We start from the raw sequence: 25,767 nt of genomic DNA, 5'->3' as shown, positions 1-25,767 counted from the left end.
GGATTGAGAGGATGATTGCCCTCTAAACTAAAAGGGAATATAGGAAAAGGAGAGGGTTTAGGGGGGAAAGATAATGAGTTATGTTTTGGTCATGTTGAGTTTAAGAAGGCTAATGGACATTCAGTCCAATTAAGGGATCAAAGGATTGGAGGTCACAGTGAGGTTAAAAAGAAGGGCTATGTAAGGAATGGCTAAGGGAGATGTGAAAAGTCAATAGAATATGGTTGGCTAAGGGGATTTCAGAAAGGTTCCTTTTAAAGTATTATGTTGAAAGATAAATGTGAGAAGAGAAAGACAGGAAGCAGGAAAATTAGTTGGGAGTCTATTACAACAGCCCAAAGAAAATTTAAAGAGAGTTTGCTAACTTCTTGCGGGGCAATGAGGGTTAAGTGACTTGCCCAGGGTCTTGCTCAGGTGTCTGAGGCCAGATTTGAACTCAGGTCCTCCTGAATCTAGGGCCAGTGCTTTATCCACTGTGCCACCCAGCAGCCCCGAGTTTGCTAACTTCTTAACACTAAACTGATGTTTAGTATGAGTGGGGGGAAAAGGAACATGTGAAGAATATTTTGGAGGTAGAAATGGCAAAACTTGCCAACTAAGCATATATGAGGATAAAGAGATGGAAATGTCAAAGATGATTCTGAGTTTAGAAAGTAGGAGAAGGGACAGATATTTGGGGGAGAAGATTATGGTTTTGGACATATTTATTTTAAGGTACTGGTATGTCATTCAGTAAGTGGTTGCAAATATGAGGCAGTATGGTACATTAAAAAGAACAATGAATGTGGAGGCAGAGGATACCTGTTCAAATCCCATCCCTGCCAATTATGAAACCTTGGGTAAATTACATAGTCAACAGGTCCAGTTTCTTCATCTGTCAAATGAAGAGTTGGATCAGATGGTCTCTAAGATCCCTTCCACCTCTAAATTTGTGGTTCTATAAATTCAGGTCTGGAATTAGAAGAGAAATATAGAGGGGGAGGCAACGTATTAAGATCTCAGTTAAGATATTGATATAGGAGTCATGCAAATATAAGTGACAATTCAAGACATGAGAAATACTATATATGAGCTTACCAAGGGAAGCAATGTTGAGAGGGAAGGGAATGAGCTAGAGACAAGATTGTTCCCCCCATGGAGGGGACAAGAAGAAAAACCAGAAAAATGCAATTAGTTATCAGAGATGTAGGAGGAGAATGAAAAGAAAGAGTTATGGAATCCAATAATCTAAATAAACATGGTGGTCAATAGTATCACATGCTTCAGTAAGGTCGGGGAGGAGGAAGTCTGAGGTGAGAACATGATTAGGTGATCCTTGGAGTTTAGCAGTGACTTTGGAGAAAATAGTTTTACATGATGAAAAATGACATCTACCTCTGGGGGTGGAGTTGGGGAAACTGCTGGAGTCTGAAAGTAAATCAAAGCATACTATTTTTTACTTTTTTCATGTTTGTTTCAGTCTGTGTTTTCTTTTGCAACATAACCAATATGGAAATATGTCTTGCATGATTGCACATGTATAACCTCTATCAAATTGTTTTCCAGCTCAGTGAAGGGGGAGGGAGACTTATGGAACTCAGTATTTTTTTAAATGTTAAACTTATTTTTACATGCAATTGGGAAAAAGTCGTATTTTTTAAAGAGAAAATAGTTTCAATAGAGTGTAGTCAAGGACTAAAGCCAAATTTCAAGGGGTTAAGGAATAAATGTCATAAGAATATAGATATAGCAAAAGTAGATTAATTCCTCTCAGATCTTTTGGAGGGTTGAGGAATGAGCACACTGTGAGGAAGTAGAGGCAAGGTATATCAAACTAGATGATGTCTAAAGTCTCATCCAACTCTAATATTCTATTATTCTGTGATTCTACATGTTAAATAAAAGTATATAAGTCTTTCCATCTTTATAATACAGTTTTCCTACTTTCTAAAATGACACTTCCCTTAATTGTTCTTGAAATAGTGTCTATCATTAAACCTATCTCTTCCATTTGTCACTGACTTCATCCTTTATCAGACTGTAGTCCTGTCTCTTTGTATATGTCTTTTGTCTAAGCCTAGCAGTTTTTTTCTTTTTTGGTCTCATTGTTCTTGCTGACATACTGCAGAGCCCCATTTTGAATATCTATTTAAAACAGGAAGAAGTACAAGGTGGGGAGGGTTGGTGGGTGGGCCACTTGTGTTCCTTGAAATAACTGTTCCATAAAACGGGAAATATCATGGGTATCACAGTAATTACAGTGGGGGTTTTGCTGGGCAAAGCATTATGTTCTACATTAGGCTATCCTCTTCAATTACACTCCTACTCCAATGCCACACCATCTCCTTTCTATCCCCAATGGCTATCCCCCATAACTTGAATGTTTTCTCTCTTTAACTCCACTTCCTGGCTTCCTGGGCTTTCTTCAAGACTTAGCTCAAATCCCATCCTTAGCAAGAAGCCTTTCTGAGTCCTCTCAGCTACTGCCTTCCCTCTGAGCTTATCTCCTGTTTAGACTAGATATAGATATATTTAGGATATATGTTGTTTGCATCTTGTCTCCCCTATCAAAATTTGCATTCTTGGCCAGCAGGACTATGTCTTTAGCTAGTCTTTTCATCCCCAGTGCTTAGCCCAGTGCTGGCATTTGCTGTTGTTGTTCAATCATTCTCATTGGCATCTGACTCTTCACGGCCCCATTTGGGGTTTTCTTGGCAGAGATGCTGGAGTGGTTTGTCATTTCCTTCTCCAGCTCATTTTACAGAAGAGGACACTGAGGGAAACAGGGTTAAATGACTTGCCCAGGTTCACACAGATAGTTAGTGTCTGAAGCCTCATTTGAACTTGTCTTCCTGGCTCTAGGCCTGTTGTTCTATTCACTGTACCACCTGGCTGCCATATATGTGTATACCTAGCTATATTTTATCTCTCTCTCTCTCTCATCTATCTATCTAATCACGTGTGTCAGAGGAAGGATTTGAAACCAGGCTTTGAAACTAGATTTTTAACCACCAGGCCACACTGCCTCAGATATCTTCTTTCTCTCTCTCTCCCTCTCTCTCTCTCTCCACACATATATACACATATTGTATATATGTGTGTGTTTGTGTATGGATGTATATACACACATACATAATACATGTTATAAATAAATATATATGGTAAAGAAATATGTGGATATATGTATGTGTGTATGTATAGATATGTCTCTATGTCTCTCTCTATATATACGTACATATATACACACATATTGTATATGTGTGTATAAGGATGTATATACACATACATAATATATGTTATAAATAAATACATATGGTAAAGAAATATGTAGATACATGTAAATGTGTGTATGTATAGATATATGTATCTATGTCTCTCTCTCTCTCTATATATATATTTACACACACACACACACACACACACATACACACACACCTCTCATTGCTCTAGGCAATTCTCTAAGACTACAGGTAGGGGCAGCTAGGTGGCACAGTGGATAGAGCACCGGCCCTGGAGTCAGGAGTACCTGAGTTCAAATCTGGCCTCAGACACTTAACACTTACAAGATGTGTGACCCTGGGCAAGTCACTTAACCCCAATTGCCTCACTTAAAAAAAAAAAGACTACAAGTAATAGAAAAGTTTCTAACCTGCTTCTGTAGAAGGATTTTCCTCTTTGGGGAACTTCCTAGACCGATGAAATCAGTCCCTATTCCCTATTTTAGATGAGGAAACTTAGGTTTGGAAGGGTTAAGATAATTGCCCAATGTCAATGACTCCAAGTAAATTAGTGGCACTCAAGACTAAAATCCAAGTCTGAAGACTATTTTTAAAAAATTTCTTTTCTAGTTTTCCATCCTGTCTATTTTCTTTAAGTCCTGGTTTTTCCTTTCAGAAAATCCTAGCCAACCTTTTCTGGGAGACACTATGTTTCCTCCAGTATGAATTTTGCCTTGAGTCCTTCAGTCCTTGAGTCCCTCTCTCCTTAATGATTCAACCAATAATCAGAATATTTGGATCTTAGAGATCCTTTAGCACAACCCCCTCATTTTATGGATGAAGAAACTGAGGACCAGAGAAGTTAAATGACTTACCCACGATCATATAAATGTTTAGTAGAAGAACTAAGATGAAGTCTTGTCACTCCAAGTTGTTCTTTTTCTTACTCATCCTCCTCATCATCATTATCACTACTGGTATCTAGATAGTGCTTTAAGGTTTGTAAAGTTCTTTGCTAACATTAGCTCATTTTGTCCTCATAAATATCCTGGGAGTTAGGTGCTATGATTATTTTATTATTTTTATTCCAATTTTATTATTTTATTCCCATTTTTCAAATGAGGAAACTGAGACAGACAGAGGTTAAAAAACTTTACCTAGGGTCACAAAGCTAGTAAGGCCACATTTGAATTCAGGTCTTCCTTGACCCCAGATCTAGTAGACTGTTTATATTTATGCTTGAAGCAACTTAACACATAGTCCTGAATGCACACACACACACACACACACACACACACACACACACGTTCATTGAATATATGAATGAAATACTTTTCCCTCCATTCAAACTCCCTTTTAGCTTCCTTTTGTGTCTTCCCCCATTAGAATATAAGATATATGTGTGTGTGTGTGTGTGTGTGTGTGTGTATAAGCTCTTCAGGGCAGCTAGGTGGTGCAGTGTATAAAGCACCGGCACTGGATTCAGGAGGACCTGAGTTCAAATCCGGCCTCAGACACTTGACACTTACTAGCTGTGTGACCCTGGGCAAGTCACTTAAGCCAGAAAGAAAAAAAGATCATAAGCTCTTTGACGTCAGGCAGTATCTTTCTTTTTCATACTTGCATCCCCAGTGCTTAGGCCAGTGCCAGGTACATAGTAGATGCTTAATGAAGGTTTATTGACTGACTGAAGTATTCACTAAAATGAACTTGCACTGCGGGCATAGTGCTGTATCATCTGGAGTTTCACTTGGCTGCTGCAGTGGAAGATGGAGCTAAAATCCTCCCAAAAACTCCTCCTCTGAACTTCTGATCTCAGTATCCTTGTCCAAGAGGAAATCCCTGGTGGCTTCACATGTAGAACACTTCAGAGGCCTTGGACTAGGTGGCTACTCTGAAGGTAGCTTCTGATGCTGACAGTGATTTGGCTTTTGGTGACTTTTTGTTTTCTTTTTGAGTCTATGCTACGTCAAACCTTGGGACGTTGGCTGCCAGTTTAGCAACATTTTCAGTAGTATAAACCTTGCTAACAACCCAGGCCTATCTGATTTTCATATAAATGTATTGAAATAGCGTTGAACAATTGAGTGTTGAGAGGGATTGGATACTTTTGAGGGCATACTCAATTATTGAAGAACTCCTGCTTTGTGATGAGAGTATACCCTCAACAAGGCTGTTAGTCACTAGGGTACCTAGAGACTATAGTGACCCCAGTCATGAAAGGATTATTTCCTGATATTATGGAATTTTTAAAGAATCTGAAAATCATGGGATTAATGATATAATTTAGTTAAATTTTCATTTTACACATGAAGGAACTGAGTACCAAAGAAGTTAAGTGACTTGACCAAGGTCACAGAGGTAAGGAGCAGAAGTAGGATATGAACCCAGGTCCTCTTAATCCAGTGTTATTGTTCTTTCCTCTATACTACTTTTCCTTCTTAAGACTGTGAGGTGCTGAGTTAAATATTAACAGGATATGATGATTTTTTAGCGACTGCACTATGTGGGTTTTCAATATTGCATATTCTTCTGGGAGCCTGGGAAATTAGTTGTCACTGTTGACAAGGAGATGCTGAGCAAGTCCAAATGCTTTCTGGTAAGACCGTATGATGTAAAACTTTTGCTCCGAGGTGTTTGTGTATGTGGTGGTAGGGAGGTAGACTTTCCTTCACAACCAGTGACTTCCATAGCAACAGTGGAAGCTAGATTCATAGGCAAGGCTATTAGTCAAGGAGCACAGCCAGAATGAGCTCATTGGAGAAAGCTATGTTATTTTCAGGGTAACCTGCATATCCCCATTAATTCCCTTGTGGCAGAGAAACAAAGGAGGATTTCTGTGAGCTTCAGGGGACCTTTTTATGCTAATTATACCATGGACATGCAGTGCTCTGAAATTACAATTCTTGAATGTCCTGGGGAGGAGGGTAAAGGCAATTTGATGATTAATAGTAGTAATAATAATAATGACATTACATAGCACTTACTATGTACCAAGCACTCACTAAGTGCTTTACAATTATTGTCTCATTTTGAGTCTTAAAACAACCCTGGGGGGTAGGTTCTGATATTATCACCATTTTACAGTTGATAAGTTCCCAATGACCTACCAAAGGAAAGGGAGTCTGGCAGTGTCCACCTTTGTGTTAAGGTTTAAGAGGTTGCTTCAGAGAGCAATAGTAAAAGGAACAATGATGGCAAAAAGCATGGACCATGCTGGTAGGATCCAAGTACTTGGGGGTCTGTAAGTAGCACTGCCTTTACAAAGGAAATAGCCTCCGAGTTGCACAGAATTCATACAAGTAATCATGGAGGGGGAAATGAAGATTATGGACATTGGGAGTACCTGTGAATGACAGTTCACCTTGTCCCAGGAAATCTGATCACATATGTACAACAGAGACAAAAATGAAGTGTGATAAATCAACCAGACCAGGCTGAAGAAAGTTGTTCTGGGTCAAGCCTAGCTCAGACCACTGCACGGACTCAAGTCCAGGATTAGAATGCAATGTCAGGGCAACTAGGTGGCACAGTGAATAAAGCACCAGCCCTGGATTCAGGAGGACCTGAGTTCAAATCCGATTGAGACACTTGATGCTTACTAGGTGTGTGGCCCTGGGCAAGTCACTTGACCCTCATTGGCCGCGGGGAAAAAAAAAAAGAATGCAATGTAATGTTTGTGGACCATAAAATGCATTTAAAAACAACTTTGCTTAGATTTAAAGGGATACAATTCCTAGTTGCTAAAATGAGGTGCTTCTTCTCGTTTATCTCTACATTCCCTATGGCAACAGCAACACTAAATCAGAAAGGCATGTCAAGACAGGGCAGTAGGAATCCACTTCACCTGTGAAGCACTGATTCCATATAGACTGGGCTTTGTATGCCTCTAAATTAGCCACTTTGCTTTATTAAAGGGAGACCACCTCAGTACCACAGAACTCGAGATAAGCTTGCTACAAGCTAGACCAAAAGGAAGAATAACTCCTCCCAGAGGGAAGAGAAACTTGGGAGCCATGAAGAACACCAAGAAAACACATGCAAAGTGCACTTTAATTTTTTACACTATAGACACAAAGACAACAAATATGCAGGAATGTCCTGGGCACATTCAAGAGAAATATTTGGAGCTGGGTTTGTTTGTCAGAAACTGACTTCCATTTTGTTGGCATCCAGAAATGGAGATAGCCCCCAATACCTTACCCTCAACCCCACCAACTTTTCCTGAGTCCTTTCCATAAGGACTTATAGGACTCCATGCAGTAGCTAGAGGTGCATATTGTTAGGCTGTGCTATACAGCAAATTCCATGAGACAATTATATTGCCGTTACTAGAAAACAAACTCATGGAACATAAGACCCCTGCAGTCAATGCAGCAGCTAAATCTCTGTGGACTGAATTTAGGACTACCCATATTTGGGTTCTATCCCAGTGAGTGTGGAGTTCCCTAGGGAAATCATGGCTGTCAGTAAGAAGATGGACACCAGGGCTGTTGTCTGCTAAGACCCAGAAAACATCTTTGGAGGGTTGATATTGACTGGGCCCAGTTCCAACCTTTGCACAGTGTTCTAAACAGCAGGCCCAATCTCATTGCCTGAATGCCTCCTGTGCTGAAGCCAGCAGGAAGGAAGCCCCAGGGCAGATCCTGAGAAGTTCGATGTTGGAAGCTCTCCAAGTGCCCCAGGAACAGAAAGAACATCTGAGGAAAAAACTTATCCTGAATGCTGGCATGCTCTCATCATGTGAGTGGGATGTGGGATGTGTCAACCAAGGAACACACGCAATCTACCTAAATGACTCAGGTGCTCCTTGTCCTAGTTAAGTTGGCCTACTTGCTGGTCCCCAAACTTGATATTCTTAGGATCATCTATTTAAGGTTGGGAAGGGATCGTAAAAGCACTCATCAAGTCCCATCCTCTTATTTTACAAATGAGAAAAATAAGGCACAGAGACATTTATGACTTGTCTGGGCATCACAGCTAGTGTCCAAGGTGAGATATGGTATTTTGTACTCCAAGCCCAATAACCAATCCATTACATAATGTCTACATCCAGTTTCTGGTCACTATGCCTTTTAAATAGGTTATTCTTGGTGCTTATATCAGTCTTTTTACCACTCTTACCTCTTTTTTTGTTTTTGTGGGGCAATGGGAGCTAAGTAACTTGCCCAGGGTCACACAGCTAGTAAGTGTCAAATGTCTGAGGCCGGATTTGAACTCAGGTCCTCCTGAATCCAGGGCTGGTGCTTTATCCACTGTGCCATCTAGCTGCGCCCCCTCCTACCTCTTAAAGTCCCTAGTTTTTCTTCAAGACTTGGTTCAATGCTTTCTAACAATTCAGACTCTATGACCTGTGTATGTTTTCTATCCCTAGTGGAATGAAAGCTCTTTGAGGGTAGAGACTATTTCATCTTTGTCTTTGTGTCTTTAGTGCCACATACAGAGCATAATAGATATTTTGTAAAAATCTGTCGAATTGAATGATGGTAATGAAGAAGAGGAGGAGGAGGAAGAAAGCTTCTGACTCTCCTATTAGAATCTCAGAATAGGGGCACCTAGGTGGCACAGTGGATAAAGCACTGGTCCTGGATTCAGGAGGATCTTAGTTCAAATCAGGCCTCAGACACTTGACACTTTCTAGCTGTGTGACCTTGGGACCTTGGGTAAGTCACGTAACCCCAATTGCCATGCCCCCCCCCAAAAGAAACTCAGAATAAATTAGAATGGAGAAAACTTAATTCATTTCAACCAACATGTATTAAATATCTACTGTGCCCAAATTCATGATTCATGATTCCAAATTCCTGGAGGGAGTCTTTCTCTTTGATATTCTTTATCCAAAAGAAATTCTTATCTAAAAGAAATAATGGAGGGCTTCAGTGCTACACTCTCAAATACAGGTCTAGTATGACTACTTTGGGTACATTTCCTATTGAATGATCATCATTCCCAGAAATATGATTAGCTTCTGCCCACCATCCTGAGTCCCTCATACAACCCACAGACAGAAGCTTATTTGTGAAATCCCCATAAAAGTACACAAATAACATGTGATGCCCTTTGGCCTACATCAGAAGCACTGACCAAGAGGAAGAGATGCAGCCTCACACAGAACTTACAGAGCATTTGATGCTAAGGGAGTAGAGTTCCTTAAGACAGTAAGTCCCAGATGATCTATCCAGTTACCAATTGCACATAGTCCTCACTGAGAGCTATGGTTTTTCTCATGCTTGGAAATGGGTCAGTGAAATCACTAACACTGCACCCTTTCCTGACGCTGGTTGATACAGAGTCCAAGTGTTTCTGGGTATCTAATAATTAGAAACAGCTGGTCTAACTTTAAGATTATCCCACCGTGTTTCTGTACCCTTGCTCCCTCAGGGTGGCTCTGCTGTGACTGTTGGAGCCACTGACTTGCCACTCAGTGGGTGTGAAGCCAAGCAAGTACAGGACTGTTTACATCTTGTGCTCTGGAGCCCCAGGGTGTCTCTGATATGCAGCTGTTTTTGTGGTCTTCAAAAACTCTATTGACAACTCCCCTAGACTTTCTGTACTGAGTACCTGAGCTTGCTATCTACATGAACATCTGTGTTAGACTGCATTCACATACTTTTTTTTTTTTTTTGGTGAGGCAATTGGGGTTAAGTGACTTGCCTAGGGTCACACAGCTAGTAAGTGTTAAGTGTCTGAGGCCAGATTTGAACTCAGGTACTCCTGACTCCAGGGCCGGTGCTCTATCCACTGTGCCACCTAGCCGCCCCTGCATTCATATACTTTTAATAGCAAATTATACAAATTCTAATGCTACACGTAGGGATAGGGATTGGACTGTGATTTCAAGCTCAGGAGAGAGAGGACACTCTATCTCCCAATGCTGGCTGATACATTCTCTGCAACTTACAGTCAGAGAATTTTCTGGAGTATGAAGGGCTTGAGTGACTTGCCTATGTCCATACAGCCAGTATGAGTTATGATTTGGGACTTGAATCCATGGATTCCTGACTTCTAAGATGACTCTCTATCCACCATGCCAGGGCTCTCAGAGTTTGCTATGCATGATATAAAATGTCTTTGTCCCTCATCGGGGTGCTTCTTATGTTCAGGGATAGGTGGGATCCTTTCCAAATCATCTTCCAACAGACAATGAAAGGTAGATTTGTCTCCTTCATTACCAGCTTTTGTTTCTGTGAAAACAGCAACAAAGCTACTCCCCCCCCCAACCTTCACAGGAAATAGGCGTAAACACCCAGAACAATGCAGGCATTTTGATGGGAAAGATCAGAGAGTATGAGTCTCTAACTCTTCCGAGTGCCCTTGAAGAACCCAAAGGTAACTGCAGAAGTTGGATCATGGTGATCATGGAATCAGGGAGAGAGCACAACTGAACTTCAGGACAGCTCAGCTAAATGCTATGTAGTATAAAAATGTTTTCTTGTTCACACAGAATACGTTTCTTAGATGGGGTTCATCATACACTAAAATTGTAAGTCTTTAGAACCCCTGAGGTGTCTGAGAAAAACTTTCTTACTTGATGTTTCTTTTATCCTTTAAAATGGAATATTTGTACAGTGCTCAGCACATAGTAGGTGCTATATAAATGTTAGCTATTATTATTACTTGTATGGGGGAGGGGGAAATGCAGCCATGAGAGGTTAAAGCAGTGTAGTGTCTGTTTATATGGATAACTTTGGAAAATGTTGGATACTATTTTAGAACTGGACATCCTGGTGAAGACTGCCAGGAAAGTCATGCCGTCAAAATGGACTAGTTCAGGTAAGTTACATTGATTCTTACTGCCCGAGAACACAGCATATGTCAGGAAATTAAATGTTGCTATTTTTAAAAGGGCTGCATCCCTTTCCACAATGCCAGTTAAGAGTGTTTTTTTTTTCTTTGATGCTGATTAAACCAGGGGCAGAAGCCAAAAGAAAATTATATAACACCTGCTTGCCCCATGTTGCACTGACACATTTATTCTTTTCCAAGGCTACTTCGAGATTCCATTATTCTTCCCTGTACCAAGGTTGTGAGGGGACATTTAAATACTTGCTCACACAACACCATGCTATCTTTTATAAGCTGTGATATTTTATAACATCTTTGCAATAACTTTTATATACACATAACACTGTAATGTTAATTTGCGATGGCTCCCATGATGTTCTATGATGAGCCTCTGTCCTTGGTACTTACTCAACAACATTTGCAAGCTGTCACACTGTCCTGCTTGATAGTCCCTATGAATGGCATTCCATTTCCTGACCCTATACATTTGCATAGTTTATCCTCTATATGTGGATTTCTTTCCAGTCTCACTTTTGCCTCTTGGAACACCTTTGTTGTTAACCAGTTGCTTCAGTCATGACCCCATTTGGGGTTTTCTTGAAAAAAATAGTGGAGTGATTGCCATTTCCTTCTCTATCTCATTTTATAGATGAGGAAACTGAGGCAAAGAGTTAGTTAAGTGACTTGCCTAGGGTCACACAGCTACACACCTAGTAAGTGTCTGAGGCCATATTTGAACTCAAGATGAGTCTTCCTGAATCCAGGTCCAGCACTATATCCACTGTGCTACATAGCTGCTCATCTTGAAACACCTACCCTTTTTCGAGTCTCAGCTCAAGTGTCATCCTCTATGAGAGGATTTTCTTGATTACCCCAGTTAATGCTCTTCCCAGGAGTGTGCTGGTAAATGTTTAACTACTGATTCTCCAAAAAAAAAAATGCAGGCATTTACATTTGTGGAAATTTATTTTGATTTGGGGACCCTACCTTTGGGCTGAGATTAAAAAGCCTTAGACCCTCAGGGTCTCTTCTGTGTGGGAGGTGCTGGTGCCACTCCCCCTCAGATTCAACTGAGCCAAAAAGCCCCGTGGGCTGTATGAGACGCCAGGTCAGACAGCTGGGGGGGGGGGGAAGCCTCCAGCTCCCTCCAACCTGAGCAGAGCTATCCCAAAGATCCTGGGCTTGTCCAGGCCAGGCTCTGGCAATAGCCTGTGCTGAGGCACGTGATGCTTGAGCATCCCTACAGCCCCAGCCATGGCTCTGGCTGGCGGATTAGCTTGGTCTGTGGGGGCACAAAAAAAAGGTCCCGAGATTTGAGTGGAGAAAAGGAAAATATATGTAGACCTGGGAATTAGACTCAGGGAGGCGGAAGGACAAGATAGGAGGCCGGCTGACAAGATTAGAGGGGCGGCAAAGGTGGCAGAGGGCAGACTGACAGAGCAGACAGACAGAACAGAAGGCGGTGTAGAGCACAGAACTGGTCAGCACAGGGTACAGGTTGGAGAAAGTGAAGATTAAGAGAAGAGTTAGGAGAGGAAAGTTAGAAGCAGGGGGATAGACAAAGTAAAAGGGGCTCGGAGTTAGAATAAAGGACCTGAGGAGTGAAAGTGGAACATACCCTAAGGCAAGAGGCAGCAATGGCCCTTATTGTATTGAAAAAGTTCCAGGCTAGCAGGTGGAAAGAGATGCCTTAAGTTGGGTTGTACATTTTATTTCCCTGTATTCTTAATTTTGAATCGTATCTCATAAATACTCTGCTTTGATTATTTAGTTAAGAGGCTTCTTAATATTTTGCTTATCAATTTGGGAGCAGTGTGGTGGAACTTTATAAACAGCCCATATTAAATTAATAGCAGTCAGATAGCCAGTTAGTCAAAAGTCCCCAGATTAGTCCTCCAGCCAAATTAGCCCCCAAATTAGGCCAACAAGTTAACAAAATATTTTCACACATTTAATGTACCTCGTTATTATTTATTCCATCCTTTCCTTTGATCTAGATCACCAAAAAAAATAAAAATCAAACCCTGATGTGTAGTATTTGCAGATAGGCCACCTTTTTTCTCCCTCTATTACCCTCTATTAGTTTTTATTTTGTGCTTACTTAATATATTCTTCCCCCTCACCCCCGAAAGTAGAAGGCAGATGTTATTTTAGTCTTTGTATTTTTTCCCCCTTCGGGGCAATGAGGGTTAAGTGACTTGCCCAGGGTCACACAGCCAGTAAGTATAAAGTGTCTGAGGTTGGATTTGAACTCAGGTCCTCCTGTGCCACCTAGCTGCCCCCTAGTCTTTGTATTCTTAGTGCCTACAATAGTATAGAACCTCAAACATCATGTATGTTTTATTGAATGATCATAGAAACATAGGTTTAGAGCTAGAAGGGATTTTGAAATCATCAAGTCCAAACAACCCCCTCCGGCCCCATTTTATAGATGAGGAACTGGGGCCCAGAGACAAGTGATTTGTTCAAAGTCAAACTGATGCTAAGTAACCTGGATATGAACTAGAGCCATTTGATTCTAATTCCTCTATATCTAGCCTGTTCCAATAAGTAAGTTGAACTGAATGTGCTTCGTATCCTGATGAATCTAAGTTCCTTGAGAGTAGTAATTATTTCATTCCTTGCATTTGTATCACAACCATCTAGCACAGTTCTTGGCATATAGTCAGTGCTTTATAAATGCTTATTGATTAGTAGAGTTAGTTTTTACTTTAAAGAGGAAATAAAATTAACAAGTGCTTCTAAAAGTTACCCCCTTAATTCTATCAGAATTCCATCAGATTCTATCAGAATGGATTGCCAAGCATTCTGTCCATCCTGTGTTATTTTGGACAGACCATGAGATGAAGTTTCCTATAATTAATCCTCTAAAGACTCACTCAATAAATAATTGAATATTTCTCTTTCCCTTTCTCTGGGCATCAGTGTCTCCATTAGTCAAAAGAGAATAACAACAATCACCACTTCTCATGGGTAGGCATATGAAGAAGACTGCAAAATGCTTTGAAGATGCTAGCAGAATAATACCACACAAATACCAAGCAAGATAATGAGAAAAATGACTGAAATGTCCTTTAAATATTGGACAATTTCCATTGCTCAGAAATATGGATGGTTGAAGCTAAGAGAAAGTAAAATGTGAGAATATCCCCAGAATACTATATATGCATCAACAAAGATAGCCTCTGGGGGCAGCTAGATGGTGCAGTGGATAGAGCACTGGCCCTGGACTAAGGAGGACCTGAGTTCAAATCCAGCCTCAGACATTTGACACTTACTAGCTGTGTGACCCTGGGCAAGTCACTTAACCCTCATTGCCCCACAAAAACAAAATAAAACAAAATGATAGCCTCATTTTCCTTTATCTGGGTAATTTAAACAAGGCTTGAAATCTATAGATTTACAGTGATCCTCTTTGGAAAAACTGGTATGTCAGCAAATCTACCCTCTGACCTAAGCAGTTGTGGCAGGGCGTCCAAAATGTTACAGTGAGAGCTTCATTTTGTTCTATGGCATTTAAAAAATCTGAGCTGCCTTCTGAGGGACTAGAACACTGAATATTCAGTACCATCCTGAGGTTTCCAGCTCAGCTGAAAATCCCCAGAGCTTCCCTCTCAAGTACTGAGCATGCTCTGAGGGATGTGACAAGTTTGTTAGTCAGAGGATTGCACATTAGCATTTAAATAGACAAACGCAACCTGCAAAAGCACCTTGAAATATGTTCCAACTTAACTGGCTTCCACTGTGCTAGTGAAGATGAAGTTTCTCTTCCCTTTCTGATGTTTCAATTTTTCTTTCAACTTTTGCCTTTGTGGATTTGGGATGATAGTTATCTGTAAGATTTATAACCAAAGGCTTTGATGTTGGCTAGATACAGAGGGTCTTCAAGTATTCTGCAATCCAGGCAAAGTCTCTCCTTCAGCATGTAGTGGGGTGTGTGTGTGTGTGTGTGTGTGTGTGTGTGTGTGTGTGTGTGTGTGTCTTCCTTCCTGACTGATTGCTAACCTTTGATGCAATCTTGGCACACTCTGGTACTCCAGCTTTTGCCTGGAGATGAACTTTTCAGAATGATCTGACCATATTGTGGAAAGAGAATTGGGCTGGGACCTGGGTTTCAATACAAGGCCTTTTACTACTTATATAACCTTGGGCAAGCTGATTAATCTATGTCTCAATCTCCTTACATATAAAATAAACAGGTTGGATTACATGCTCTCTAAGTTCTCTCCCAAGTCTATAAATACAATTCTATGATATTCATGATATTGAAACTGCAAAACATGCCCAGCCTCCCTTAACTATGATGCCATGACAAAAAGAACATTGAGGGCATGGTATTTTTAATTTTTGTTTTGCTTTGTTTTTGCAGGGCAATGAGGGTTAAGCTGTGTGCCCAGGGTCACACAGCTAGTTAAGTGTCAAGTGTCTGAGGCTGGATTTGAACTCAGATCCTCCTGAATCCAAGGCCAGTGTTTTATCCACTGTGCCACCTAGCTGCCCCATATTTTTAATTTTGATGATAAATAATAATATTTTCATATATAAACCTATTGCATAGAATTATTATGTAAACAACAGAAGCTAGCATTTATATGGCACCTTAATATATGTAAAGTGTTTTATATGTTATCTTATTTGATCCTCACAACACCCCTGTGAGCTAGGTGCTATTATTATCCCTATTTTACAGATGAAGAAACTGAGGCTGAGAAAACGTAGGTGAACAGGATCCCAAGCTAGCAAGTACCTGAGGCAGGATTCAAACTTAGACCTTTCTGATTCCAAATCCAGAATTTTATTGTGCTACCTTGAAGCAACCTGCCTATTGAAAATTGGACTTAGGTCACAACATAAATTCTTTTCCTTTAATAAAAGCCATCAAATCATTGCCTCCTTTGACCTGTAGTGAAATAAGGGAGGATTTAGTCTATATGTTTCAGATGACCCTGGCCGACTTCCTTACGTAACCTATCTTTATAACTGGACATATGACAGAAACCTGGTGGATATTACTTTAGAATATCAATGTTCTTGTGTTTTCCTTAGGACTCATATGAAACAGGCAGCAACCTTTCCATCCTTTTTCCATCCAGCTACCAACAGAGAAAACAACTAAATGTAGTCTGCCTTGTGGGTAATGAGGGACCTCTTTGCCGGTCTCTTCAAGCCTCATTTCAAAGTGGCACATTTGTTAGTGGTCTAACAAGTTAATTAAAAATAAAGTAATATCCCATTGTTATGTTAATTAGCAGGATTATATTAAGTGGGTTTTCTTTTAGAAGGCATGAATATATTTCAGAGAATCATAAAATTGTTGAAACTGAAAAGAATCTTAGCAATAATTTACTCTAATCCCCTTATTTTGTAGATGCAAAAAAACAAGGTTCAGAGACATACAGCCATGGACCTGAGCAAATAACTCCCCTGTTTAAAAACAATTTTCCCCTAGTTTCTATTAAATGAGATAAAAACACTTTCCTTGACATTCCAGGATCTCTACATTCTGACTCTAACCCATGTCACCAGTCTTATCACATTGAAGTCAGTCTCCTATATTTCAGCCAGATGAGACTTACTTGATCTGTTCTTTTTTTTTTTTTTTTTTTTTTTTTTTGTCCCTATGCTTTTGAGCAAACTATCCTGTATGTCTGGAATGAACTCACCTCACATTAACATTCAGACTTTTTTTTCAGTTGTGTCTGGGTTTTTTGGGCAGAGATACTAGAATGATTTGCCATTTTCCTTCTCCAGTTCATTTTACAAATAAGGAAAGTGACTTGTCCAGGGTCACACAGCTAGTAAGTATCTGAGGCCAGATTTTAACTCAGGAAGCTGTCACATACTCATCTGTTAAAATTCTGTCCTTTCAAGGTCCAACTCAGGTGCCATTTTGTCCATGAAACCTTTCAGGATTTCCCCAACCATGAGAGATCTTTCTTGAATCTTTAATACTTCTCTGTTTGGATTGCTCGTATAGACTTATGACTTGTATTATAATTATAGTTATTTGTGTACTTGTCTTACTAGTTCTACTAGATTGTAATCTTCTTGAAGGTTAGTGACTGAACGTGCCTTATTTCACCTTTGTATTTTCGACCTCCAACACAGTGTACCACATCTAGTGGATATTTCATAAATGTTTGCAGAAATGATTATCCAAATCTTTATAGCTTTCTAGTATATCACTTGTGTTTGTTAAAAATCCCATACCATTAATGTTCAGGGTAAATGGAATAATGACAAAAGATGATGGAAATCAGTATCTAGGAGTAGGGGAAGGAGTATTGTATTTGGTGCCAGATCTCTTGTTTAAACCTAATAATAGTAGCTGGCATTTATATAATGTTTTAAGGTTTACAAAGTGATTTTATAAATATTATCTCATTTTATCCTTACCACCTGGAAGACAGGTGGTATAATTATCCACATTTTATAGATGAAGAAACTGAGGAAAACAGAGGTTAAAGTGACTTACCAACTTACCAAAGGTCATATAGGTAGGAAGTATCTAAAGCTGGATTTGAACTCAAATCTTCCTGACCGCAGATACAGTGTGCTATCCATCCATGGTACCACATAGTTGTCTCTAAATCTTAGCTCTGTTACTCATAACCTAAGTAACGTTAGGCAAGTCAATTTATTTCAGTTTCTTTATCTGCACATTGAGGATAATAATGCTCATATTACTGCACGGTGGAATGAGTGACTTCTGGAGGTAGCGTTTTCCTTCTCTCTTACTGGAGATTTTTGAGGACAGATGACCACTTGTAGGTGAGATTATAGAAACAATCCACTTAAGGGGTATATGTTCAATTAGATAACCTTAGAAGTTCCTTTCAACTCTGAGATTCTATGAGTCTGTGATTCAGTCTGTCTTTGCTGTGAAGATGGTTCATGTGGAAGAGGGCTTAAATGTATTCTCTATTGCTACAGAAGCCAAAGCTAGGACCAAATGGATGACAATCTTGAGGAGGTATTAGATATTAGCTGTAAATAAAGACTTTTCTAACAGAGCCACTTAAGAATGGAAGAGACCACCTTATAAAATAACTCTGTTGATGGTAATGATGATGACCATGACAACGACAATGATAATGAAAATGACAGCAATGCATAGATCTATCAGGCATTTTCTAGGAGGGATCCTCTCACTTGCTGGGAGATTGGACTGCCTACTTCCAAGTTGAAGATTCAAAAATTCTAGACAAAGTTACACAAAATCACACTTCATTTTAATGGGATCAACAAGATAAATTAGTTGCAAAATGCCCTCAAATGCCTGAATGACTTCTTTGAGTGGGATTATTTAATACTTCCCATTTAAATATTAGTGAAAGCATACTAATTGCAATTTTTATTTTAGTGTAATTGATGCTGAGTTGTCTTCTAACAACAACTTGCCAATAGGCCCAATTTTATCTGAAGACTCCTTCTGGTCATAGATAATAAATGTCAGCCACACAAAGAAAGATGCTTGTCTTCTTGTTTGCTATAATAGGAAAACACATAATCAGTTCACCTAGAAAATCTAATAAGTTGTTCTGATGTAAATTTTAAAAGATTCTTGATACACTTTAAGATTGTTTCTACCATTTCTATTGTTGTGATTTTCTGCTACATAACACCATTAATAATCAAAGACTATAGTAAGATTTATATAGTTTTGCCATTGGTTATTATCTACTACATCAAAAGTTGAGTAAACACTCCCCAAACTCCTAAAAAACCCTTTAAACCATGCTGAGCTATTTTCCCAGCGAGATGGAACAGGACATAGCAATGATGAGCAAAGCAGTAATTGTACTTTGATTCTCCTTACTCTTCATGCAAAATATTATTTTGGGAAATATGGTCCTGAAATTTGTTGAGAAAGCTGATATAACATAATCTATCTATAATTTGGAGAGAATGGATTTTCTTCTTCTAAAGGAAGGGTGCCCATCCTCACAGAATCATGGATTTCCTTGGGAGTGGACCTCAAAGGACAGGCAGTCCAATGCATACCTGAAAAAAAATCCCTTTTACAAATGACAACAACAACAACAATTAGACATCCTCTTTTTGAAGTCATCTAATAGGGAGAGTTCAATAGCTCCCAAGGCAGCCTACCTTACTTTGGGAGAGCTCTAATTATTAGAAAATGTTTTCCCTTTCATTTAAAAAATAATATTTTATTCCCCCCAATTATATGTAAAAACAATTTCTGACATTCATTTAAAAAATTTTGAGTTCTAAATTTTTCTCCTCCCTTCCTTACTCCCTCCAGATGGTAAGCAATTTGATATAGATTATACATACATATAATATATATACACACATTTATATATATACATATATACAATCATATAAAACATATTTCTATTTTAGTACATTTTATGAAAGAAGAAACAGACAGACCAAAAGAAAAAAAAACATGAAAAAAAATGAAAAATAGTATTCTTTGATCTGCATTCAGACTCCATCAATTCTTTCTCTGGAGGCCAATAGCATTTTTCATCATGATTCCTTTGAAATTGTCTTGGATCATTGTATTGTTGAGATAGCGAAGTCATTCACAGTTCATCATTGTATTATATTACTATTACTGTGTACAATATTCTCCTTGTTCTACTCATTTCATTTCTTGTGTCTTTCTAGTTTTTTCTGAAATCAGCCTGCTCATCAGTTCTTATAGCATAATAGTATTCTATTACAATCATATATCACAACTTGTTCAGCCATTCCCAATTGATGGGCATCACCTGAATTTCTAATTCTTTACTACCACAAAAATAGCTGCTATAAATATTCATATATATATATATATATATGTATGTATATGTATATGTATGTACTCCCCCATTCTTTTTTTTTTAATTTGTTTTTGTTTTTTGCTTTTTGCCGGGCAGTTTGGGTTAAGTGACTTGCCCAGGGTCACACAGCTAGTAAGTGTCAAGTGTCTGAGGCTGGATTTGAACTCAGGTCCTCCCGAATCCAGGGCTGGTGCTTTATCCACTGTGCCATCTAGCTGCCCCCTCCCTCATTCTTTTTATCTCCTTGGGATACAAACCTAGTAGTGCCCTTTAGACATTGTTCCAAATTACTCTCCAGAATGGTTGGATCAGTTCACACGGTACATTGGTGTCCCAATTTTCCTACAACCCATTTTTTCTTTCATTAAGCTAAATTTTTCACTCTGTAACTTCTGCCATTTGAACCTAGTGCTATCCTCTTAGCTCTAAGCAGAATAAGTCTGGTCTCTCTTTCTCAAGAAAGACAGCCCGGGGGGCAGCTAGGTGGCGCAGTGGATAAAGCATCGGCCTTGGATTCAGGAGTACCTGAGTTCAAATCCAGCCTCAGACACTTGACACTTACTAGCTGTGTGACCCTGGGCAAGTCACTTAACCCCCATTGCCCCGCAAAAAAAAAAAGAAAAAAAAAGAAAGACAGCCCTTTGTAAAGACGGAGTGCAGTTGATTAAGTAAGTCAACCAAATTGCTCCATCCCACCTAAATTAACTGAAAAAATTCTATAACCTAATTCTTTTGTCAGGTGAGAACATGTCTGTATTAAATCAATCAATAACAATCCTTAGAGTAAATGGAGAAAAGGTACTTGACTAATTTAGATGTCTTTGAAAATCACTGGATGAACTGGAGTGATGTTGCCCAGGAAGTACGTTCACATTGCTTGTGGAAACTTGGTAGATGACTGATCTACTATATAAAAGAACAGACCAGTTCAGAACCCTGGGATCTGAGTGTCTGATAGCAGAGAGGAAGAGTCAAAGTTCTGAGAAGGAATTGGCAGGGGGAGGGAGGCAAGAAGGCAGGGAGGGTAGTGGCTAAGCCTTGACCTTGACCTCCTTTTCCCACCTGTCTTGACCAGAGAAGGACATTGTGAACTTTGAAGAAACAGTGGATTTGAACTTTTCATTGACATGATCAGAAAAGGAAGATTAAAAGCCTCCACTAGTAGCCTAGCAGCAAAGCTATACCATACCAAAGGAAACTTCATGAATGCTTCATGAAATTCAGAAAAAGACTTTTAGTAACCAAGATGTGAGTTACCCCTTTGCTATATGTGCTCTTAGCTTGAGTCCACTTTCTCCTGGACTTTGCATATACTAGTGTGAGAGTACAGGCTTTTTTTAAAAAATGAGAACATTTTATACCAGCTATACTATCTTAGTAAATACCTAGTTCTAAAAGCTAATTGTCTGGCTGATTGATAACGGCTGATAATCATGGGAGAAGCATGCTGGTGGGGATTTGTGAACTACATTAGAAAGATTACCCTCTCTCCCATCCCCAACTTCTATGTGATATCCCTAGATAGATCTGGAGGTAAAGTAGTAACTGAGCTTTGGAATCTCAATCCACCACTGTGAATCTAGGTTTGAGATGAACACAATGCACTAATTCGAAGTCTGACCAGAACAAAATACAGAGATAATTATCTCCTTATTCTATGACATTATGCTTCACAATGCAATTCAACATGATATTAGCTTTCTTGGTTGCTGCATCACAGTGTTGATTCATATTAGTCTTGATGTTGATTTAAATTTCCAGATCTTTTCATGAAATGCTTTTTTATCATGCCTCCCCCATATTTACCTTGAAGTTTATATTTTTGAACCCAAATGGTAGAATTTATTTCTATCCCTCTTGAATTTCATTTCATTTTATTTAGTTCAAAGCTCTAGCTTGCCAAGAATTCCTTGAACACTCTGTCCTTCAGTGTGTTAGCCATTCCTTCCATCTTTGTTTTATCTATAGACTTGTTGATCATACCTCCTATGCTGACTCTTTGTGATCACTGCTTCCTTTTCTATATGTTCATGAACTACCCTTTTAATAAGAGCCTTTATAATTTTGTTAGAAATCAAGTCACTATTATGATACTACAATTTGCATGTAACATTTTCACCTGTATTTTGCAAATTGGAGCTACATTTTGCCTCCTTCAATCCTGCTGCTCTTCCCCCATTCTCTATTATCTTTCAGTGATCAGTGTTTCAACAATTACATCTGTTAATTCAATGCATTTCAGCACACATTATGATGTACCAATTAGTATGGTGTAGTTCATCTGGGCCAGGAGTCTTAAAGGGCATCTGGAAACTCTTGTACCATCTTCTTACTTAGGTACAAATTCCTTATAATTTTTTTAAACCTTTCTGTTCCAAAGAATATTCTGCTTAGCAGAGAAAACATAAACAAAGCAAAAAAATAAACTGGGTTGTATGTATCATTCCCAGATCTCAAGTAGCATGGCCTTTGCTATCTATAGTCATTAGGTATTGCTAAGTCTTAGCAATGGAAAAAGACTTGCAGGAGCAGCATAGCCCTTTACAGTTCTTCTCCAACTGCTAGCATCCCAGATCAAACTGTAGCTAATAATAACTAACATTTATATAGCATTTAGAATATACCAGGCACTGTGCTAAGCACTTTACAATTATTATATCATTTGATCCTCATGACAATCTTAGGAAGAAAGCACAATTATTATCCCTACTTTACAGATGAGGAAACTAAAGCCAACAGAAGTTGAGTGACTTACCCAGGGTCACATAGCTCATAAGTGTCTGAAACCAGATGTTATCTCAGGTCTTCCTGACTCCAGTCCCAGTGCTCTAGGTGGCACCATGGTGCACAAAGCACTGGGCCTGCAGTCAGAAAAACTCATCTTCCTGAGTTCAAATCCAGCCTCAGACACCTTCTATCTGTGTGACACTGGGCAAGTCACTTAACCCTGTTTGCCTTCGTTCCTCAGCTGTAAAATGAACTGGAGAAAGAACTGGCAAACCACTCCAGTATCTTTGCTAAGAAAACCCCAAATGGAGTCATGAAGGGTTGGACATGACTCAAAAAAGACTAAACAGCAACAAAAGCTGTAGCACTGATTTTTACCAGCAGCTTCAGTTGAATGCCCACAGGATAGGTAATACCTACAGGAACACATAAATGGAATATAAGGCATACAACCACAATCTATATATTTAAAGTTCAAGACTAGAAAGTATTCATCAGCATGTTGACATCTTTGTAAGAGTTATATTTAATCTGTACCATAGATGAAATATCATTATTTAAAATATTAAGTATATCTTTATAAGATCATTCAAGATCATAATAAGATTTCTTTACCCAAATTTATAGTCATCTAAAAAAGCTGCTTCTAACTGGCAACAGTTCTGTTTTTGGTATAGAATACTGTAGAATTAATTGCACACTATATTCAAGGGAGATATTTTTTATTTTATTCCCAGTGAAACACCTGACTCTAGATATTGCTGGTGGATACAAAACATGTTTAAAGTGTGTGTGTTAAAAATAGCTGCTAAAATAAATCAGATGGTTGCTGACTTCATTTCATTTCATTTTGCCCAATATCCCTAAACTACCTGAGTACCAAAAAATAGTAAAACTCAGATAAGTGTAGGATTTTTTTTTCTTTGGCTTTAGCTTTCTTTCCATTACTGCATCTATAATGATAACTATCACTCAAAAGAAGGAAAATGTAAATTTACCTCAGGATGCATTTTAACTTTTCACTAATGATGGTTGGATTAAAAAAATGATAAAAAAGAACCCACCCCTCCAGTTGCAGGCATCAGCTGTTTATATCAGTGACTTGGGCATGAAAAGCTGGATAAGTAGAACACTGGGGCAATGAATGCATTTTGCAGCATCATGTTTTTCTTGTCTGCTAAAAAAAGAAACAGTCTGTGTTTTACATGCAGGAAACCAAGGCCCTATCTCTGTTATCAGCATGAAGTCTGTATATCCATGAAGCACTGTAAAAAGAGGCTTGCCTATTAAAGATTTTGAGTTTTCACTTGAGTTAAATGCTTTAAGATACTCTTCTGGGATCCATGCACTTATCACTTCCATAAAGTCATCCCACATGGCAAGAGATGGAGAGAATGAAGGAGACTATATCTCCTTGAAACAAAGGGTTGGTTGATTGTGGCAATAGGGAGACTTCAGTGAGATCAATAAGCATTGATAAAAGATTCACTATTCCTCTTTAAAGGGGAAAGACCATTGAGAAAGAAATGAGGGTGGAGTTATCTAACTGTTTTGTCTGGGCCAAGGCATTGGGTAGAGATGGAAGTAAAAGAGAACCAGCAGACTGCCTTTCCTTTTTAATTGCTAAATTGAAAGCGGAACCCCTCAATTTGCCTGCTCAATGCCAATAACGAACATTATTTTAACTAATGAAAATGCTTATCGATATTAACATTAACCATTGTGTTACTATAACCACAGGTTATATGCCCAGGAATCAGGAAGAATTACACAGAGACTCAGAATATCAAAGTTGAAAAGAATTTGAGTCCATCTTAAGTCCAACCTGTACCTGAAGGGGAATTCTCTCCACAAGGTCCCTGATTCTGAATGAAGACATCAAGCAATCACTCCATTTTTGGATAACTCTGACTGTTAGGAAGTGCATCTTTATGTTGAGTCTAAATTTGCATCTATAATTTCTACCCACTAACCAACGCTGAGACGAAGCAGAGAAGAATCTAACTCTCTTCTCCACAACAACCCTTCGAATTCTTGAATACTTTCATCTTTTCCCCAACTCCTTTCTTCTCCAGGGTAAATACCATTTCTTTGAACTCAAAGCAACTCAAACGGTGGATCATGACATTGAGTAACCGATTATGGGGGCCTTGAAAAATTTGTCAAGAGTAAAAGGTTATGTATACTTATGTTATATACCTATATACCCAGAGTTGTGTAAAAATTTCTTGGGCAAAAAGGGAGGCCTGAGTGAAAAATATTTAAGAAGCCCTGCACTAACTGATCCTCATATGGTATGATCTCTAGTCCCAGGCAACTCTAAAACCATCAGCTATAGAAGAGTTGCTATCCACATTGGCAGAAGAAGTTTCTTCATTGGAAATTTCCTACAAGAATGAAAGAAATCCCTGGTCTGAATAAAAACAAATGAAATGGCTTCTTTTTGGGGGCCGTTTTATTATAGAATATTGAGCCTTGTAACTTCAGGGAGCTCCCAATAAATATCACAGCAAAAACAACTGAGTAAACTATGAGAAATAGTTAAGAGTCTTCTAATACTTTCCCCCTGAATGTAACTCCTGCTCTCTAAATAGGCAAGATTATGACAGCCCCATGTAATAAGCAATAGTGTCTTGTTTTAAAAATCTCTCTCACCTTCTCTCAGCCCCAGCTAACTGGAATTGCTCTGCCTCATTTCATTCCGTGTTTAGCCTTTCCAAAGGTTCTCCCTGTCTCCTAAAAAAGGGAACGATTAGGTAAGAAATCCAGTTTTGCCTTAATCCATTCTGAACCCTGTAGAAGAAAAAGTGACTATTTCTTACCCTTCCCTACAATGACCTGACAACTTGACCAAAACTTTGAGGTGATAAAGATGAATGTTTACCTCTGTGAGACTGAAATTCAAGGTGGACAGGATTGATTAATCATTTACTGGAGCCCAAGCTGTTTTGATGAATGTGTTAAGAGCCACATCCTCTTAGGTTTACCCCCAAAGGGTCAGAAGCCTTGTCCTCTTCTGTTAGTGAATTGTGTAGTGTTTGAAAATTATTGCTGACAGATTGGGAATTTTTAATAGAAATTCCAGGAACCCAAAAGTGTCTGTATGATATGTGAATCAGAGGGAAAGGATGATCTCTTTCTTGGCCAGAGGCTGAACCTCTCTGATAAAATATCGATGCCAATAGGTCACATGGACCTCCATTACCTTATCTTACCAAACCTTTTTAAAAATAGCATAGCAAAGTTTAAAAAAATAAACCTCTCCA

The 25,767-nt window shown here is 39.0% G+C and overlaps 1 protein-coding gene across 1 annotated transcript in view; it reads right to left on the bottom strand.

The window, feature by feature from the left end:
• The window catches only part of LMNTD1 (lamin tail domain containing 1), a 537,731-nt gene that overhangs the window by 277,381 nt on the left and 234,583 nt on the right, over positions 1–25,767 (bottom strand). The window contains exon 3 of the mRNA XM_043969355.1: positions 25,157–25,237. The gene's annotated coding sequence lies outside the window, so the exon portion shown is untranslated. The remainder of the gene's footprint in view (positions 1–25,156; positions 25,238–25,767) is intronic.

This window comes from Dromiciops gliroides, chromosome 5 (assembly GCF_019393635.1).
Source record: "Dromiciops gliroides isolate mDroGli1 chromosome 5, mDroGli1.pri, whole genome shotgun sequence".
Taxonomy (NCBI): domain Eukaryota; kingdom Metazoa; phylum Chordata; class Mammalia; order Microbiotheria; family Microbiotheriidae; genus Dromiciops; species Dromiciops gliroides.
The sequence above is the reverse complement of the archived record's forward strand: the minus strand, read 5'-3'. Positions and strand labels throughout refer to the sequence as shown.